Source organism: Musca autumnalis, unplaced genomic scaffold, assembly GCF_047663935.1.
Source record: "Musca autumnalis isolate F117 unplaced genomic scaffold, ASM4766393v1 scaffold_4, whole genome shotgun sequence".
Classification (NCBI taxonomy): Eukaryota; Metazoa; Arthropoda; class Insecta; order Diptera; family Muscidae; genus Musca; species Musca autumnalis.
In genome coordinates, this window is record NW_027411977.1 from 196,856,036 (window position 1) to 196,877,560 (window position 21,525).

At 38.7% G+C, this 21,525-nt stretch overlaps 1 protein-coding gene across 3 annotated transcripts in view; it reads left to right on the forward strand.

Annotated features, from left to right (window-relative positions):
* The first annotated feature begins 1,798 nt into the window (after positions 1 to 1,798).
* The window catches only part of LOC141400688 (uncharacterized), a 150,688-nt gene continuing 130,961 nt past the window's right edge, over positions 1,799 to 21,525 (forward strand). For 2 of the 3 annotated variants that reach the window (XM_073980065.1, XM_073980069.1), the window contains exon 1: positions 1,799 to 2,208. The gene's annotated coding sequence lies outside the window, so the exon portion shown is untranslated. The remainder of the gene's footprint in view (positions 2,209 to 21,525) is intronic. The other variant, XM_073980066.1, reaches the window with a different exon arrangement.

Sequence of the window (21,525 nt, forward strand, 5' to 3'; positions counted from 1 at the left end):
TCTCTCGTACTTCCTTATGAATTTCAGCTTACCCCTGACGAGGTGGACCTCCCTCGCCGAATGCAAGTTCGCATCTCTCCCTACGAACTTGCGAAGATAGGATACAGCACGTTTGTAGTGCCTCGCATCCGATGGTTCTCGTGCAGATGCAACTTTCGAGTCGCTGCGCGTTGTCGGGGTCTCGTTAGAATCCCCGTCGTCGGACATCATTTCTGTTGCAGTCTGCCTTTGAAGCCTATTGTCGGCAGGTGCCGACACAGGACCAGTCGGAATCGGACCTGCATCCGGTTGGGTATCAGGGTTCGCACTCCCTTCCTGTGTAGACTTGGCCGGGATCACCGTGGTGTCCAGCTCATCATCAGTCAGGGTTATAATATAATATAATAATTGTTCCACAAACATCCCAGGCGGGACAGGGGAGACTTCTCTCATATCAATGAGTGCACCCCGATTCATATTAGCTCAATGATATGGGACCTACTGTTTATCGCCGAGTCCGAACGGCGTGTCTAAGACACCACTTGTAGAGAAGTTGTACAAGGCTGAAATACTCAGAAAATGTCGCCAACATTACTGAGGCGTATTTTGCCACCGTTGAAAAGTGTTTGATGTTGACTGGCCGGGGAATCGAACCCACGACCTTCGGCGTGCAAACCATTGCACCACGGTGGCACCCTCAGTCAGGGTTAGATTGTGTAACAATTCCTCCGGGAGTGTGTCCTCACAATGCTCATCCGGTACAAGCTGGTCGAGGAGTTCCCTACTTTGCCTCTTTAAACTGTCATGAATAGTTCTGAGGGTCCCGTGAAGGTCGCCCCCGCCCACAACTGCGGTCCTGTCTGCCGTAGACTGGCTTTCACCAGCCCTGGCTAAATCATGTTCCTTTTGAATTGCCGGGTCGTCAACTAATTTGGGGGTTGGAATTGATGCACTTGTAGCAGGTACAGCTGTAGGTGACAAGGCATCCACACCTAGAACAGCCGGATCACAATCACTTGATCTCGACGACACATGGCTTGTGGTCACACCAACGCTTGTCGCCGGTACTGGGTTATTAACTCCCTGCACCGTAACTTTATTTCTCCTATTCTTTCTACCCATTTTAGTTAATTTGTTTAAGGGAACTACCCCGATCCAATTTTTGGTCCACGGGGGTCCGAGGACCCCCAGGGTCTCCACAATGTGCGGGGTCGGGTCCGGCTTTGGTTACCCAAGGACGGCTCCGACCCTACACAAGCAGTGACCCCCTTCCCATCCGCCACCCGGGAAGACGCGCCTGGTAGGAGAATGGCAAACTCCCCCAGGGCACATTATGCTAATTAAAGAGCAAATAAAGAATTATTTTATCGCAGTTTGCCCATCTGAAATAAATAAACGAATTATTTGATAGTTTAGACATCGTAAATATTAGTGTTGGTTCATTAAAATCAACTTGGTACATAAATTTTTCCGCATTGTTTACAAATTTTTTCATTTTAAATTATTTTTAGTGTAGCAATTCATATGACATTTACATATAGTATAAACTACCCCTAAATAAGGCTTTACTTGCTTTTGCTTTATTAACATACATTTCACTGTTACATTAGCAATTAAACCAACCGATTTTTTATTTATTTTTCTACCAAGTTTTTGTTTCCTACCCTAATTTTTATTTCAAATATTCCTTTTGATAAAAAACGTTAATGTTCAACTGCCACTATTCTTTCAATCTGGCAACACCGATAACAAATTTCTACAATATCGTGTTATCGGACTGTTTGACATCTCTAACCAGCTGTCACGTTCTTATAAATTTGCCATCACTAATTCTAATTAAAAGTTATGTTCGCGAAAGATTTGTGAGTGAGGACAATAATCCTGAGAATTGTGAATAAAAATGAACGAAATGTCTATTAACAAATGCAACGGAATGTATATAAAAGTGTTATTGTTTATCGCAAATAATTATGGGAATTGTGACAATAATATTCGGGAAAAATATTAAGTTCAATTGAAAAGTCGAGTGAAAACTGTCGGCAAGGATATGACTTGCAACCTTGATTGTATGTAAAATGTTATGAAGACGTTTCATAAACAAGTTTCATACATTTCATTGCCATGTGTGAGGAATTTGAGAAGTTTTTAGTTCCCGTTTCGTTTAACAATTGCGAACAGTTCTTTTACCGTAAAAGAACAACAAAACACCAAAGAATAAGAATGTAGAATGTAAGTGCCTTGTTTATGTTTGATTAGACAATGTACACTATGCAGAAGAAGTCTGTGTATATTAATGTAAAAAAAATGTTGTTTGGGATATTTGAAATGTGGTTTTTAATAAGAAAGTAATAAGTATAAATTTCATTTATTTGCGTTCATCCCCTTTTGATTCTTCTTATTTGAATGTTATGAAATTGTTTCATAAACCAATTTCATACAATACCACAATAACAACAAAATATGTTGTAGTAGTATAAAATATATGTAACCCTGCAAACATTTCTCAAAATTTTGGAAGATTGTTCGCTCAGATTAATTTTCTGTGATTCCCAACGGCGATCATTGGACGATTGTTTACATTTTTTCTTGGATTTTTCAAATGATCGTCGTAGAGGATAACACAATACTTTTCAGGTAGAGCAACAGATGATTATAACTGACATTTTTGATTTGATTGTATATAATTCTCATATAAACATTCGACAAAACTTTGATATGTCACGCATAATAGTATGACCCTAGTTCAGGGTTTAAAATGCTAACGCCATATTAGCAAAAGCACCGAATATTTGCAGCTTTGCCTGCTAAAATTTCTTCGAAATATGTTTAGCAACAATGAACAACGTCAACATGTAGCAACAAATTTCACAAAAATATTGCTAGCGATGCTGACGCTATTTGATATTGTTGCTCTAATAAAAAAGCATCAGAGACGCATACTCATATTTTGCAGCACACATGATCAACACATATAAGAAAAGAGAATAAGCAACAAAGTTTCAACGGCTTAGCCATGTTTTCAGCAACCAATTGTTTTTGAGATCAGGGTTACCAGTGTAATGCATTAAAAATTACGTTATAATTAATTCCACTTTTTCGTACAAAGGACATGTGAATTTTTGGTGAAGCTGTTCTAAATATATTTTTTTATTTTTAAACAATAATAATTAGTATTCTTTAGGTTCTACCATATGACAGGAGCATTTTGACATTAAATGACATATTTTTTATTACTGCGTTGGCAACTCTAATCACAAAAACCACCCTCTGGGCTACTTCGATGCGATGAATGGTCAGCCGACTGCTAAATATGTAGCGTGGTTGTCGATTATGCCTAACGAAAAAAAGATTAGGTGTAAAAAACCAAAATAGCAAAAATGTACAAAAATAAATATGCGTTCGGTTGCTTATATAGCCGTGTGTGTGAATATTGTGTAGCAGTTGAAGTGTACAGCTAATGCTAATGTTTTTAGGTGCTGGCTTTTAAACCCTGCCCTAGTTAAGACGGATATGACATATATAATATAATTCTGCGCTTTAAATTTAAGACTTTTGTCCTGTGTAGAAATAAAATAAATAAATATGAAAATTGACAAACGCAACGCATGCCCAGGTTTTGCCGAGTTTAAATAGAAAGACAACAAAGTGAATGTACCGGATTGACCCGAAACCATAGTATTTCGGCCAGTGGCTGCCAACCCGGCATCAAACCTATGCTTCTACGTAGGTTTTTATGCTGCTACAACAACAACCAACAATATAAGGAATAATTAAAAATCATAACAAGGCAGAAGAGAAATCAAGAGGGGGTAATAAAACTCAAAGACAACAAATGAAAAAAAAAAAACAAAACCCAAAGAATAATCGATTCTTTTTTACTTTATATTTTAATCTTCTAAAAATCTTCCAGATTCCTTCCAGGGATTCACTTCCTAGGCACAGTAACATAAAGTAGTTGGGGATTCGCAGAAGATTTTTAAGTGCGCTCTTCCGCGATTGATTTGATCTTCCCCGCGATTTCCAAGTTTAACGTTAAGCGATTGAAAATTTAAAAAAAAAATGTTTGCAGGGATACGCCGGGTTTTTGTGTTTACTATTAAGTGGCTGTATATTGAGCACAAAAAGTATAAATCCAAAATAAAAATTGTTACGGAATTAGATTTAACTAATCTCCGTGTAGACGTTGTTTTATTCCCCGATACGATTTGTACCAAATAAAACAGGGTTCGTTTTAGATTACGTTTCTACAATGCTTTATTTACTTTATTACACTTATTCGGAGCTGACTGTTATAGCTAAGTACACAGCTTTACTTTACTTCTTTACTAGTCGATGTTTACACTTCGGTATAAAATTCACAACTGATCACTGTTTGCCCGGCAACGCATATTTATATGCCCACATTTGTCGTTTAGAAGTATCTAGAGCATGCATCTGGCAACATCGAGAAGCCAACTAACAACACACAGACGCACACTCGCACCTAGCGAACAACAACAACACACATATACGGGATACAAACACAGAATACAGACATGACGTAATGGACAAAGTAAAGTACAACAAAAACAAATACTGGGCGATAATTGAACGATTATGGCAAAACAAATGGAAACAAAGGCACATTAGTAACATGTAAAGAACTAGAATGATGAAGATAATTCTACATGGTAGTTGTTGTTGCTTAAATAAAGTAACTGCGTAATAAAACTTTACGTTACAATTCAAATTTTTAAATTAACGGAAATTAAACTAATTTAACATAAATCTATCAGTTACATTCGTAACATTGCCTCCCGCTTAAGCCTGTTCGTCCCGAATAGGCACAGTTCCCTCTCTGTGGTATGGGCATTGGTAACACACTGCCTCCCGCTTAAGCCTGTTCCTCATGACCTGGCACAGTTCTCGTTCCATAGCGGGCCAACCGTTCTAGATGTACCACCTTCATCTTCGATCTAGGGCTGTCGCTCTTCTGTATGCGATACACGACGTCATTTATTTTCGTGACTACCTTGTAGGGGCCTTCCCAGTGCGTTTGTAATTTGGGGCATAGTCCTTTTTTCCGTTGTGGGTTGAACAATAGTACCAGTTGCCCTTCTTGGAACCCATCAGTATTTGTCGCTCGATCGTACCTCGCCTTCATGCGATTGCTGACCATTTTTATCCGATGGCGTACTGCATCGTGGACTTCACTGAAAGAGTTTTGACTGTCTTCATCGTTATCAATTTCGGGGTTTGGTGTGGCACCGAAGATCAGGTCACCAGGCAGCTTTAATTCATTGCCGAACAAAATTCTGGCTGGGGTTCGAGATGTGGAGTCATGAATGGCCGTCCTATAGGCTAGTAGGAATTTTGGAATATGCTCATCCCAGTCTCTTTGGCCGCTATCTACCACCTTTCGTAGATGCTCTTCCAGGGTGCGATTAAATCTTTCCACCATGCCATCTGATTGTGGATGCAGGGGCGTTGTCCTCGTTTTCTTGATTCCGTAGGTGTCACACATTTCTTTGAAGATCGCTGACTCAAAATTTCTTCCTTGATCGGAATGAACCTCGGATGGGACACCATAGCGACAAATCCAATTCTTGCTAAACACATCCACTATTGTCTTGGCTTCCTGGTTGGGAATGGCATAAACCTCTGGCCATTTGCTGAAGTAATCCATGACCACTAAGACATACCGGTTTCCAGAGTCGCTTATTGGAAACGGTCCAGCCACATCCATTGCGATTCTTTCAAATGGAGCTCCTGAATTATACTGTTGCATGTGGCCTCGACTCTTCCGGGTTGGACCTTTAGCTCTTATACACCTCTCACAATTGGCAATCCAGTCTGCAATGGATTTCTGACAGCCGACCCAGTAGAACCTCTGCTTTATCTTTTCAGCAGTCTTTGTTACACCAAGGTGTCCTCCACTTGGCCCATCGTGAAACTCTGACAAGACGTCTTTTATTTTGGAGTCTGGTACGACGATCAAGTTACGGTGTGTTTTTCCATCGTCGCTCTCCCACTTACGATGTAGGCACCCATCTATTAGAAGTAGACTGTTCCACTGGGCCCAATAAGATTTCAAAAGGGGGCTTTCGGGCGCTATTTCTTTGCGACTAGGGCGTTCGCCCATTTCCATAGCAGAAATTATTTTGCCTAGGGTGCGATCTTTTCTTTGTTCCGCCGACCAATCCTCGCCGGACTCAACCTGCAGTAGCCGGACATCGACGATACTTGCTTTGCTTTCAGCCTTCAAGCAATGTCTACATTCAATTTTGCATGGCCGACGAGACAGGGCATCAGCATTACCGTGTTTTCCACCTTTTCTGTGCTCGATACTTAGGTCATAACTCTGAAGCCTCTCTATCCAACGGGCCAATTGACCTTCCGGGTTCTTAAACTGGAGCAGCCATCGCAGAGCGGAATGATCGGTTCTTAGCAGGAAGGGCTGTCCATACAGGTATTTGTGATAGTGTTTGATGCTCTCCACAACTGCCAGCAGCTCTCTCCTCGTCACACAGTAATTCCTCTCAGGCTTTGACAATGTTCGGCTGTAGTACCCGATGACTTTTTCTTGGCCGTCTATTTCCTGGGAAAGGACACCACCGATCCCGTATGCACTGGCGTCAGTGTCCAACACAAACTTACCGCCCGGTACAGGGTACGCCAAAAGAGGGGCTGTGCAGAGCATGTCTTTGAGTTTTTGGAATGCCTCTTCCTGATCGTTGCTCCACAGAAATTTCTGCCCTTTTTGAGTCAATCGGTGTAAGCTTGCGGCAATGCTGGCAAAATTGGGGACAAACCGACGGTAATAGGTGCAGAGACCCAGAAAACTTCGCAACTCATGGAGGTTTCGAGGCTGCGGCCAGTCTCTGACGGCTTTAATCTTCTCGCTATCCGTCGATATGCCCTCCGTCGTCACATGGTGCCCCAGGAACTTTACCTCTCGCTGGAAGAGGCTACACTTCTTCGGGTTCAGTTTCAGGCCCGAAGACGATAGCTGCTGGAGTACATTCCTTAAATTCGTGAGGTATTCGTCGAAGGTCTGTCCCATGACTATGATGTCATCCAAGTATATAAGGCACGACTTCCACTGCAACCCTTTCAGCACCCGCTCCATCAGCCTTTCAAAGGTGGCCGGGGCGTTGCAGAGCCCGAATGGCATGACATTAAATTGCCAGAGACCGCCGTTAACGCCAAACGCTGTCTTTTCCTTATCTTTTTCGGCTATCTCTACCTGCCAGTAACCACTCTGCAGATCGAGGGTAGAGAACCATGACGTCCCGGCTAAGGTGTCTAGTGTGTCATCGATTCTTGGGAGCGGGTAGCTATCTTTCTTGGTGACATCATTTAGTTTTCTGTAATCCACACAAAATCTGGTACTTCCATCTTTCTTCTTGACCAGTACTACTGGGGAACACCAGGGACTCGACGACGGTTCGATCACACCACTCTCCTCCATTTCGCTTATCAACTTCTGGACTTCGTCCCTTTTTGCCAGTGGAACGCTTCTTGGGGCCTGTTTTATTGGTCTTGCGTCTGCTGTGTTTATTTCATGTTTCACCACCGATGTTCTTCCTTGATGCCCTTTTGTAGACGCAAAGGTAGAGGCATGTTTCCATAATAACTGCTTGGCCTTGTTCTTCTCGGAAGGTGATAAGTTCTGTGTCCACTCTTTGATGTAACCATCGAGGTGCTTCTTTTCCGTGGCTGCTGATTTTTCGGTGTTATTTTCCAAATTGATTACAGCTTCGGCTGGTGTACATTGTCCAACGTCGGAAAATTGGCAAATTTGTTCTTGCTTATCTGACAGGTTCAAAACTCTAACTGGAATCAGTCCATCGTCGTTACTTTTCACCAGAGCATTCGCTATTAAGATGTTACTATTTTTGTTCTCTGCTGGTTCCACCACCCACAATTTCCCGACTCCACAATCTCCATCCGTTGGTACCCATATCAATGTTTCGGCACAAGGCGGTATAATCTCTGGATGTTCCGTAGTCAGACGTCTAATAGGTGTGTTTTCATCGTAGCCCATATTTAATGGAATTTCCATGTCATCACACGTTCTTTCATATCCAGATTAAGACCAAAGGCAATCATAAAATCTGCGTCTACGATAACTTCGTCTACGATATCAGCCACTATAAACTCGTGATCGACCGATTTATTGGCAATAGTAAGTCTCACGGTTATCTTTCCATGTACTGCCGCAGGCTCCCCCGTTGCTGTGCGCAGTCTGACTCCATTTAGTGGCGTTATCTTTCCTTTTGCCAGATCTGATCTGATGATTGACTTTGATGCGCCTGTATCCAAGGTCAGAATTCGCTTGTCGCCATTGATGTAACCAGTTGTTGTCAGGTTGTGGTTTTTCTGCTGTACAATCGCTATGGAGATTGTGGGGCCGTCGTCGATGGGAGCCAGTTCACGCCCCGCTGGACTGGCTCGATTTAGTTTAACGGTGACTCATTTGCAGAACGTTGAACCACTCTTTTACTTTCCCTTGACGGGGATGGTGACGATGACCTCGATCGCTTGCGCTTCGCTCTACAATCACGCGCAAAATGACCCATTTTGCCGCAATTGTGACACCTACCCCTGGCCTTAGTTGGTGCTGCCGTATAACGTTCTTCCCTTAATGCCTGCTTCAATGCTGCCACCATCTCGTTAGTAAGAGATTTGGGTTCATCGAACTCGGTATCCAGTTTGCGGACCTTGTGAGTCTGGGGATTGGTGATTATTCTTGCCGTCTCTTGTGTAAGGGCGTACGACACGGTTTCAGCAAACGACGATTTTGGTGACGCATACGTTGCACGTTTGATCTCGGGGTCACGTATACCATTCACAAATGTTTCGATTTTCATACGGTCCAACAATGGATGGTTTTCTCCTGGATACGTCATTAGCACCAAACGTTCTACCTCCGTTGCGAAGTCCTGTAAGGTCTCATTTGGCTTCTGTATTCTTCCCCTTAATTCCATTAAGTAGATGTTTTGCTTATGTTCGCCACCGTACTTACGTTCGAGAGCAGCCATTATATCCCCATAACTATTTCTAGAAGCGGCGGGAATACTCTGTAATACGTCAGCAGCATCACCCTTCAATGCCATAAGGAGTGATACCGCCTTTTCGTTGTCGTTCCAAGAATCTCTAGCAGCCACTGTCTCGAACTGTAATTTGAACACATTGAAAGAGGTAGAGCCGTCGAACACTGGAGGCTTAATTTTTAACGCGTTATGGATAGCTCTCACTGGACCGCCTTTAATTTCCAGTTCCGACATTTTCTTTTCTATGCCCAGAATCTTCTCATCTTGAGCCAGAAATTTCTCGTCAACAGACAAAATCTTTTTATCCAACTCTTTAATTTGTACCTCCACGTTTTCTACTCTCTTTTCAATCACCATCGTGATGTTCTCGAGTTTCTCGTTAATTGTTCTAGAATTTACCTCTAGTTTTTCTTCCACGCCCTTAGAGATTTTTCTAGAGTTCTCTTCTAATTTTTCCTCTAATTTTCTGGAATTTTCTTCGCTCATTCGACAATTTTCTGCTTTAATTTCCATCATAAGTCTAGAAGTTTCTTCATTCTTTCTAGACATCTCTTCTAACATCTTACAGTTGTCAGATTTCATTTCCGCCATAAGTCTGGAAGTTTCTTCATTTTTCTTATTCATTTCCAGCATCATCATAGCCAGCATTGATTTCAAATCGTCACCCCTGGCAGCTACCGACGAAACTTCCTCAACGCTGGATTCGTCCTTTGCCGATAACTCGACTTCCTCCTTACCGTCGAACTCATATTCATCGATGTTCATTCCACGGCGCTCGAACTCTTCCAACAAGCGTTTTTGTAGTTCGGCCTTGTTGCCAGTAGAACACAACTCCAACTTACTTAGCTCCTTCTTCAAGTCTTCCACTCGTAGATCCTTAAACTTCATTGTAGGATGGTCGTAATCTCACTGCTGACACCAATTGTTACGGAATTAGATTTAACTAATCTCCGTGTAGACGTTGTTTTATTCCCCGATACGATTTGTACCAAATAAAACAGGGTTCGTTTTAGATTACGTTTCTACAATGCTTTATTTACTTTATTACACTTATTCGGAGCTGACTGTTATAGCTAAGTACACAGCTTTACTTTACTTCTTTACTAGTCGATGTTTACACTTCGGTATAAAATTCACAACTGATCACTGTTTGCCCGGCAACGCATATTTATATGCCCACATTTGTCGTTTAGAAGTATCTAGAGCATGCATCTGGCAACATCGAGAAGCCAACTAACAACACACAGACGCACACTCGCACCTAGCGAACAACAACAACACACATATACGGGATACAAACACAGAATACAGACATGACGTAATGGACAAAGTAAAGTACAACAAAAACAAATACTGGGCGATAATTGAACGATTATGGCAAAACAAATGGAAACAAAGGCACATTAGTAACATGTAAAGAACTAGAATGATGAAGATAATTCTACATGGTAGTTGTTGTTGCTTAAATAAAGTAACTGCGTAATAAAACTTTACGTTACAATTCAAATTTTTAAATTAACGGAAATTAAACTAATTTAACATAAATCTATCAGTTACATTCGTAACAAAATATAGGATTGGCATAAATAGAATACTCTTCCACCTGGCGGAAAAATCTGGAAAAATTACCACAGGTAGATCTTGTTGTCCTGATCACAAATATATAAACTTTCCCGGGGGGAAGTCCATACTTCCCGAGATATGGGCCTCTTAAGTTCCGAAAATTCCCTTGTTAAAGTAAGAAAAAAATTTAAATTAAAAAATGTTGTTTTCGTGCCCTAAATTGGCTCCTGTCCATAGGAGAAAGTTTTAAACCCCGGCCGAAGGCCGGCTACTTAGAAAAAATTTACAATTTAATAATATTTTTCAAATTTTTTCCGTCAGGTGGTAGAGTATTCAATTTGTTCCCTGGGAGAAAGTCTATACTTTCTGAGATGTGGGTTTTGAATTTTCGGAAATGACCTACTTTAACATGGGAGCAGCCTTTGAATCGGCTTGAAAATGTGGCTTATAGCTCATTTAGACTAGCCATAAGTCCTCAACTAGTATAAAAAGAAACAGTACAAATCTCATTGCATTTAGATATACCTTTGGAGGATTTAAATGGCAGCCAGCTGATTTTTGTTCATAGCACAATTACCAAGGTGATGCATCAGCCCATCTGATTGAATCTAAAACCTCAAAAGAAGTTGTTGCAAATTGAATTCGTCTCAAAAAACTCTCGGCAAATTGTTAACTTATGTTTGGTTTACATTTACGAATTCCACTCGATTTCAACTGTCAATTCTTTTGCGTATACGTCAAATGAAAACTCATCTGAAATCCATTGCATTTCGTTTGAAGTTTAATCAATGGAATTGACAGTTGAAATCGAGTGGATTTCGTAAATGTAAACTTACTATTATTGTTTAATATTGAAAATGTTAGCACATTATGAGCAAATAAAGAATTATTTTATCATTTAGAAGTGGTAAATATTAGTCTTGGTTGATTAAAATCAACTTTGTTTTCAAATTTCGACATTTTAAATTATTTTTATTTTAGCAATTCACCGATGCATCTACCTTGTTTCTTGTGTCGGCTTGTAACTTTCTGTATTTTCTAGCAACATGTTGCAAAAAACAGAGTTGTATACGAGAATTTATGCCGAATTTAAAACAAATCCATTCAATACGAGGATTTTTAGCAAATAAAACCTGATAGTGCGCTAAATCCGACTAATGAAGTCATATATGAATGACCTATTAAATGTCGCTTAGGGGCACCTCTCGGATCGGGGTGAAATTTTTACTGTTGATAGCCCTTGGGACCCTGATAACTACTATATATATAGTTTTCTGAGGGGAAGCCCACACTTCCCGAGATATGGGTCTTGATATTTCGAAAATGTACTTTAAGACCAGTACGTTGTTTGTGGGCACCTCACGGATCGGGCTGAAATTTTTACAGTTTTTACTTTAACTGAAATTGTAGATTGTCCTTGGGACCATGAACAGAATGATATATCATTTCCGAGGTATGAGTCTTGACATTTTACTATTCTAACGTGGTCATTATGGGTATCGTTTTGAAGCTTATGGAGAGTACTTTTGTGCATGTATCCTATATTTACATCTGTTTATAGCAGAATGCCTTAAATTCCCGGCCAAATTCTGTATACTTAAGAAACTTACAATTTAAAAGAAAGTTTTGATCGTGTATCCGATTTTTTATAATTTAATAAATTATTATTAGAAAATTAATTTAGTAATATTAATTATTTGAAAGTACTCTTCGTGAGCTTTAAAATGAATCCCGTAGGTTTTAGTAATAATGGTGATAAAAGTAAAAAAGTAAAGGCGCATATCTCGGGAAGTGTGGACTTTCCCCCGGAATAATAGATTTCCTGGAGAAGTCTATAATTAACGGGTAAGGGACTTGGCATTTTGCTATTCTAATGCAAAATGATCCGAGCACAGTCCGTAAATTCTATTCCCAAGGCTTCCTCAATTTTTGTTAAAAGGTGAACATAATCAACTCTAATTTAGTAAAAACTACAATTTTGTTTGAACGAACAGGTTTTTCTAACCACAGGATGTTCCGGAATTTTTCACGGATAGTATGGTCTTCTAATGTTGATGTTATGACAATACTTGTTGCGAATTGGAACTTGAGTCCGATTTAAAGACTCCTTAAGTTTAGTTTAAAGGGAGATATAATAGTGTTGCTGGTGTTAAACCTTGTCCACAAGTTAAGGTCTGTAATAAACAGTCATCCACAAAAGTTACATAATATCACGGATACTTGTGAGGGATGCCACCGTGGTGTAATCGTAAGCACACTCGCCTTGCAAACTGGATCCCCAGGTTCTATTCCATACACAGACAACAACACATCTTAAAGGCTGATGAAATATTTCTCGTTCTTCTGGGTTGGAAATTTTTTCCGTAAACGGTGTGAGACTAACCGATTTGGTTCAAACTTTGCACATTCGTAATAATGTGTCGAATGCTAGTTCTGGGATCGTTTTGGATCTTAAATCAAGAAACATTCCATTTGTTACTTCCCACAACAACATCCGAAAATTTTGATTTAAGTGAAATTTAGTTTTCTTTTTTACCACAGGTAGTTTTTGTGATTCTGATCATAGAGATAATTATATCTATTTTTATCATTATTTTGCTATCCCTCTCGGGGATTCCAATGATATTTCATTTTCTTCTAAGAAATGTATACTTCCCGAGATATGGTCATCTGAAGTTCCGAAAATTGCCATGTATAAAAGCCGGCAAAATGTTTCAGTATCCACGATTTGACCTGTCAATAGGAGAAAGTCTTAAATTCCCGACCAAAGTACGCATGATGTAGTAATTAACTAACTAGATGATGAAGAAGATTCTGTAGCTGGTTTTCAATTTCCTTCTCATACCCCATCATGATGCGGATCATGGTGAGAACGCGATCCCTACGTGAAAGGCAGGTCGCCTCCGCGGTCGGCAGGTGTGGGAAAGTGAGGCGTGGGAACGTTCGCAAAAAAATGTTGTTGCTGTACCCGAGATGTGTATCTTTCGATGGGAAAAAAATCTTTAAAACGCAGCCGAAGCCCGCCTATGTAGGAAAAAATATTATTTTGAAGGCAATTATGGGTATTTAACCCATTTCGTACTTGGTGCTCGATTTTTCGAACAGTAAAATCACCTTTTTAAAAAAAATATTTATGGATGAAAAAGTTTAAATTTTAAACAAGTTTTGGTACATGTACAAAGTCTAATCTGTCAGCAAATAAAAAAAAATTGTTCCCTTGAAAACCCCACATCCCCCTCGATGTTAAGGGTAGATTTTTAAAACCTATATTTTTGGATCTTTTTTAAATTAATTTTAAGAAATTATAAAAAAAATGAAATTAAAAAAGTAATCATGGGGAATTATTGCCAATATATGTAGCCGTTTCACAAAATATAGAGAACTTGATTTACATACGCAAGCGCGACTTTACAGATGTGCAAAGTTGACTGTTCGAAATTTCGAACGCTGGTACTTAACCTACATATCGATGGGTATATCAAAACGTGAAAATTTACTGACAAATTGCGGGGAAAAGTTATTGTAGCACCATATAAGACTAAATACTAAATTTCAGCCATTTCTAAAGGATAGTGCGGCTAAAAGCCTGAAATACCCTAAAATCGTTAGGTACAATTCAACGGAGGCTATATAAAACGTGGACCTATGCTGACAAATTTCTGGAGGAAAGTTAAGTAACCTCAAAAAAGATTAAATATGTATAAATTTACAGTCATTTCTGTAGGATAATGCAGCTACATCCTTGAGATCTCCCGAAAATCGGGCGGTACCGTTGTATGGGGGGCAGTCCAAAACGTGGACCAGTGCTGACACATTTCGGGGAAAAGTTTTGTAGGTCCAAAGAAGTCTCAATACCAATCTTCAACCATATTTTCATACAAAAATTGTGAAATAAATCAATAAAACGGTAAATAAATCAATTTTATTTTACTTCTAAAAATATAGCTTAAGTACCAGTGTTCGAAATTTCGAACACCACTTTGCGAGAAAACGAAAAATCGGAAAATTTTTTTGAGTTGATTTTTGACATCAGTGGGTCCTAATTACCCTAAAAAGTGCTTTGTTTTTAAAAAAATAAATAAAAAATTTTTCTCCGTACGATATGGGTTAAGGAGTTTGTAAGGCAATTTCTCGGAGAGTATACATTTCCCAGAAAAAATAATATATGCGGTGCGCCTTTTCAAGGTATGTATCACGAAGTTTGCCGATGCAGTAGCACATCCATGGCCTAACAGAAGATTCATCAATTGGTAAATCAGAATTAGTTAAACTGCTAAATCTTTTCCCATTATATTACTATGTCCTGGAACCCAGCAAAGTTTAACGAAGTTGCGTATATTAAAAAAATAGTTTCTGCGATAAAGGATATCTTGCGAGTTTATAATCCATGATTTGAAAGCTTTTAGGGACGCCGGACAATCGCCATATACAGCCACTGGTCTTCTGTCCCTGGGTTCAAGTACTCCATCCATCTCTACTGCTTTCCTGGTAGCAAAAATCTCTGCTCGAAACACGCTACAACTGTCGTAAGTATATATTATGAGTGTATGATTAGTGGCAGTGGCGCCATTTCCTTGTTCCATATTGGATCTATGCAAATGGATATTGCCAAACCGTCCATAGGAGAATTACCTTCAACCCAAATCACTTTGCTTGAATGAGTCGAAACTGAGAAAGGCATAAAATCGATTGTGCGATTACTGCCGCCAGATTCAAACTGACTATCGCTTATGTCTACGTCCTTCCAAACTGTAAAATTCTCCTGACTCTCAGAATCTAAAGGCCAGGATAATCAGAGGTTCCATATTTGGGATCACGTTCAATATAAATAAAATTGAATTGAATATAGCTGGGTGATTTAGATTGCCCCGTTGAAATTACGCAGTCTTTTGAAAGTGCCTGACATCAGACAGTGCAAGCTTTGTGGTTTGAGTACCCAAATTTGGCCTATGGAGTTCTTTAAGATTAGAGTGCAATAAGGCCTTTCTTTGTATGAAATTAAATATAATGGAATAATTGTTATTATTTGCCTCATAGCGTTTACAGCCGTTTAAATTACTTCTTTCTTACAACACAATAACATTGTTATCCTTTGTAACCGCAAGTCTGTTACTTGGAGATGTTGTTTACAGTTATGTTGGGATGTGTTTTTCCTTGCAGCTGCCACCCGCTCATTTGGAGAGAATGTGAAACAGAGATAGCAATATATAAAAAAGTAAATCTCGTTGGTCCTTGATGTGGGGGATGAAAGCTTGTTTATCAGCAAATCAACGACCTTCATTTGTGCAATGAAGTGTGACGTGTTTGGTGCCATGTCGTTATTAATTTACGAGGGTCATTTAACGAGTCTTGAGGAGTGGCCGTGAGAACATTAAGATAGGTTAAGGTTTTTGGGGAAGTTGTGTGGTATCTTCAACGCTAAAAATAGAATAAGATAGATGATAGTCGCGTGTTTGGAATTCAGCCCATTGCCTGTGTATAGGAAGTTGTTTTTATTCAATTGCAACGAATTATAGATGATCCTTCAAAACTAAACAAGATGTTTCCCGTGAACATCTCTCCAAAAAAAAAAAACTTTCTTACTTTCCTGGGCCAATAAATGACGTGGGTGATTATGTCGGTAGTGTGCAATCAATCATCCTTTTGGAGTTATCAGGGCTGAATTTTGTTAGGTTAATGTCATTCCCAAAGTGTTGCTTTTACGTTGGCAGAATCCGAGAAACTTGGTGCTGAGTAAAAGTTCGTGTTTAAGTTGACATTATATCTAAGACCGAGTATTCTTACGACAGATATTTGCCCGATAGTTGCAGTAACGAATATCAGAGGAGTTAGCCAATTATTTGCCTGATTCCGGTCACTGGGTTCTATGAATTACAGTTAGGCGGTCATGGTTTATTGAAGCAAATTCTTTAAAAGATCATTTAATGCCGGTTGACCACAGCCCACACTATTATTTATGCTACTAGAGTGACTAGAAATCCGGGTGGTCTTCCAGATATCTCCATACCAGACAGTAGCAAATCAGTAATAATTCCAGCAGCAATAAATGCATGATAGTGATCTGGAATCCTCTTTCCTATTCCTGGAAATTAAGGAATGCGATGATCGGAATCGCTAATTACATACTGGAGAACAAAACTGACAAAAAGAGCTGTCATTCCGGAACGAACCAGGTTAAAGAACGATTGGAACGATATCCCAAAACTATCAGTAATATATGAACAAAAGGAGTAAATAGAACCTGGGAGGAAAAATTAAAGAACTACAGTCGAACTTTTCAATAATAAATGAAGTCCATGTGGTCCTGGTTAAAAAGATATAATCTTGTTTGCAGGTCCATGTTTCCTGACTGCTGTTCGATTTCTTTGTGCACAGAAAATATCCACATAAAATTTTGATTGGCACATTTTCCAACCGAATCGGATATAATTTGGAATTTCGATTTCTCTTTGAACAGGTAAATATCCTCACGAATAATTGTACCTGTACCTGACTGTATCAAAGGCTTTTGATAAGTCAAGCGCCACCATCACTGTTCTGTTTGAGTCCTTGACAAATATATGTGGGGATGGCGTGCAGCGCTGGTGTCGTGTTGTGCTACTTACGGAATCCATGCTGATAATTGGCAACTTGATAGCTATTCCTGATACTGGGGAGGACTAAGGCCTCAAGGGACTTTGCTATTGGCGACAAAAGCGAAATCGGCCTGTACGATTTACTTTTGCTGACATCCTTGCCTGGCTTCCGTAGCGGGACCACCCTGCCCCTTTCCAGACTTCGGGAACAATGAAAGTGGCTAGCGACAAGTTGAGAACTTTAGTGAGATACTTCACTCCCGGCTCATACATCAGGACCCAATGCTTTGGATGATTTAGCGTTCCTGATGGCATTCGCAACATCATCTATTGTATACTGGTGGTTCATCCTTGACAGGAAGAGATCTGATGCGACATAATACTCTCCTCTTCGCCCTGTCACCCTCGGGGTGCTCGACAAACTGTCGGGTAGTAACTGTTGGTTCGATGAAAGTCGCATTGTTGTAGTTGGCTCGATAGTGTTCGGGTTATTGTTCAAAGGTGATCGGGTTGAAATAAATGAAGCTATGGTGATTGGAATGATATGGCCGGCTCGATGGTTATTGCGTTGGTGGGGTTCAATACAATGTGCTAATCGCAGGGAGCTTGCTGACAGCTTGATCCCTTACTGATTACCAGATACTGAGACTACGGACGAGCAACATGTCTAACACTTCGGTGAGAAAAATACTAAGGGAATGATAATTATTTCTCCAACACATTCATCGACGGTTGAGTTGAGTTTTAGAAAGGTTAAATATATTAACGGAGTGAAATTGGGACATTAAGGTGGAATGGCTTTTATTGCAGTCACGTTGCATCTGCACATATTGCGTATTTTCTTCCGTCATATTCAGAGGACATAAAACTGCATTCTATGTTCGACTAAAAGATCTCCATGCTCTGCCGAGCAATGTAATCTCTTATATTCTTGGAAATAAAGACTCACAGGTAAATGTGTTAGGAGGGAAACAATTATTTTTATGATGTCACTCATTTATGAGGGTGGGAGGGTGATGTATTGTCATATTCATCATTTAACCCTTTTTTATGTGTACAAAATGGGTTGAAGATTTCACAGCATGTGTTTGCCATTCTATGCCTATTGTTGTACGACTATGTAAAATGTAAAACATGCATTGATGTGTTCTACACTGCATATTCCTTATAATCAGCGTGATTAATTATTATTCGAAGCAATAAAGAAATTTGTATTAGGGCGTAAATTTGTATTAGGGCGTAGTATTATTCGAACAGGCTCAATTTATGTAATCTCAGCAACAAGTTATAACAACGACAGAGGCCATACTTGTTGGCTATTAAAGAATATCAAATGGAAATCATTGATACATCTAGAAATGCATTTTAAAATTTTAATGTAACAGTGATCAAAAAAGAATGACCTGACTGACTTCTTCTGTTCAAGGATGATAATGATATTGTTGGCATTCATTATTGCCAACACCCATCTACTGGAAAACATTTATACCTGTTGCAAATATCATCATAACAGATGTGAAACAAATGGAGCACCGCTGAGTACAGCGTTCAAAAAGCATTTTGTTTTAATTTGTACAACGGCCATAATATAAACAGAACACCATCAGATTATTGTTTGTAATTCTGCCTACGGAATATTCTTATTACCGAACCTTAATTTATTCAACTATTTGGAAGTAGTATAGAAACGATTAATATTTTAGCAGGGGTTGAAAGTGATTTAATAAATTAGCACATTTAATTTGTAAACTAGAAGAGGATTTTTACTAATTTATGAATGGTGGTTGTCCTAATAATCATTAAATTATTTAGCTGTCAATATAAATTAACGGAATCGTTTTCCCCGTTGAGCAAATCTACATTTCCCTGGGACAACAAGTGGAGTTTATTTGATGAAAGACATGATGATGCTATGTGAAGCTTAGAATTGGTGGCACTTCGTTGTTGTTAATATCTAAAAGAAGGCCTTTTAATGAAATTAGTGACGTGTGGCGTTCTGCTTGTTAACGAACTAATAAGTAAGGTATTTACTTATTAAGTTAATATGGGACAGAATTTTGTTACCGTGGTAATTTTTTAAGTCTCCCTTGTCCCGTATGGGATGTTGTGGAATAATGTTGTTGTTGTTGTTGGCAATTTTTTAAGAATAAATTACAAGATTTAAAGAAGATGAGAACATTTCATTTGTAGCTTATGAGTTTACATAAATAAATAAAACAAATATTCCTCCTTATATAAATAAATAAAACAAATATTCCTCCTAAATATTTTACAGTTAAAATATGAACAGTATCGGCCAAAACTAAAGCACACCATCAGCACATTTTTTTTAAATGATAATTTTTATAAATTTCTTTTTTATTTTTCTTTTTAATTATTTATATCTTTATTATTCAAAAAAAAAAAAAAAAAAAAAAAAAAAAAACATGGAATTCTAAATTATTTAAAAAAATTAAAATTAATAAAATAGGACGGTTGGCGTTTTTTATTTGAGATGACGACTTCTATTTTGCTTTTCAAAATAGTCAGGCTTAATCCCATAGTCGTTGCTTTACTACAGGCATGACCAAAAAGAGAACGGAGAAAATGTGAATGTATTCAAAATATTGGCAACCCAGCAAAATTTGACGGAAGGGGTTCTTTGCGATGACGTGACTTCATGTCATCTTTTGCATTGGTTCAAAGGAAGTCGTGAAAGATCCGATCTTTTCATTAGGATTTGAACCAATGCAAAGGAAGTCGTGAAAGATCCGATCTTTTCATCAGCATTTGTACCCATTCCGTCGATCTAATAGAGATGATGTTTGTGTTTTTATTTACACACCTGTTTATTTTCATTTTGGTATGTTCCAGTACTGCAAAAATCTACTAATTTTTACTGTTTTTTCCGATAACATAAAGGAAAAATTGTTATCGTAGTAAAAATAAGTAGATTCTTGCAGTTTCTGGAACAGACCAAAGTTGTTAGAACTGTCGTCGTGATGTTGTCTTACATTTCCTGCATATCAAACAACTAAAACTTCTAAACAATTGGTATTATATGAAGTCCAAACCATCGAGCTAAAAATAGAATCGGACTGCACACATTGCTATTTTAAAAGTTCCCTTGTCTGTTCTAAATCTGACATAGAATGAAATCAATCAAATCTCGCTTCTTGGAATTTGAAAAAAAAGTCCGAAACGAAAAGGAACAAGAATCTGAAAATAATGAAGAAACTACTTTTGGAAAGAAACAATTAAAAATAAATTAATTAAGCATAAATGGTATTTTCCATAAAAAGTCTCTCCTCCCCGTTCGTTACATTTTGTTCTTAGAGATCCCTAAAGCAAGCCGGGTTGTAGATCCCTACATATTTCCGTCACTAAACAAAAGAGTATAAATTACCAAAATGTTGTTATAAAATAACAAAATTATAAAATAAAAGTAATTTACGAAATAAAAATACTTAAAGGAGTGTATTTGGAGTCCATGTTGAAATCTGAACTGGTGATGGGAAGATAATTGAAAAAACCTTTTGTAAGATGAAAGAATATCAGTTGCGGAGAACGGAGGAAGCAATCTTTTGCGTTGCAGCGGTGGTGATTACATTGCAATTTTGGATGTAAACTTTTGAAAAACTAAACTGATAAATTAATTGTAGCTATTTCATGAATTCGTTTGAATTAATAAAGAGCTTTGTTTTTCATGAAAACCATATTTCAATACAGCATTTCCATTTTCCAAACAAGACATGAAAATTTCATGCCAAGGGGTTGGTGAAAATGACATGCCAAAGCATTGGTTAAAATGACATGTCAAAGCATGGGTGAAAATGACGTGTCAAAGCATTGGTGAAAATGACATGTCAAATCATTGGTGGAAATGACATGCCAAAGCATTGGTGGAAATGACATGTCAACGCATTGGTAAAAATGGCATGCTTAGGATCCAGAAAAGAACGTCATCTTTTGGGGTCCACGCTCATATAAAATTCATCGATGAAGATGCTAAAAAGATGACATGCTAGATCACTTGCACCCATGATTGAATGTCATCTTTGGCGTCGAACATTTTGCTGGGAACTTATAACAGTGTGTTAGTAACCCGCTTGCAAGATGAACTAGTTCGGCATCAGTAACTCGTCGATTCTTAGGGTTACAGTAACTAGTTCCACTTTAGACCCCTCACAGTGCAATCAACTGTAAACTTTAACATGGGGATGTCATAGGAGGTAACCAATTGACTTTTTATGCATTACCTGTAGATAGTATTGTACTAGTTCCAAGTTTACAGTCATTTACCAGTATGTTTATCATTTCTCTCTTCTGTTGTTGTTCAAAAAAGTGGTGGATTTAATATAAGAGTAAATAGTCGCAACTGACGCCTCGTCGTT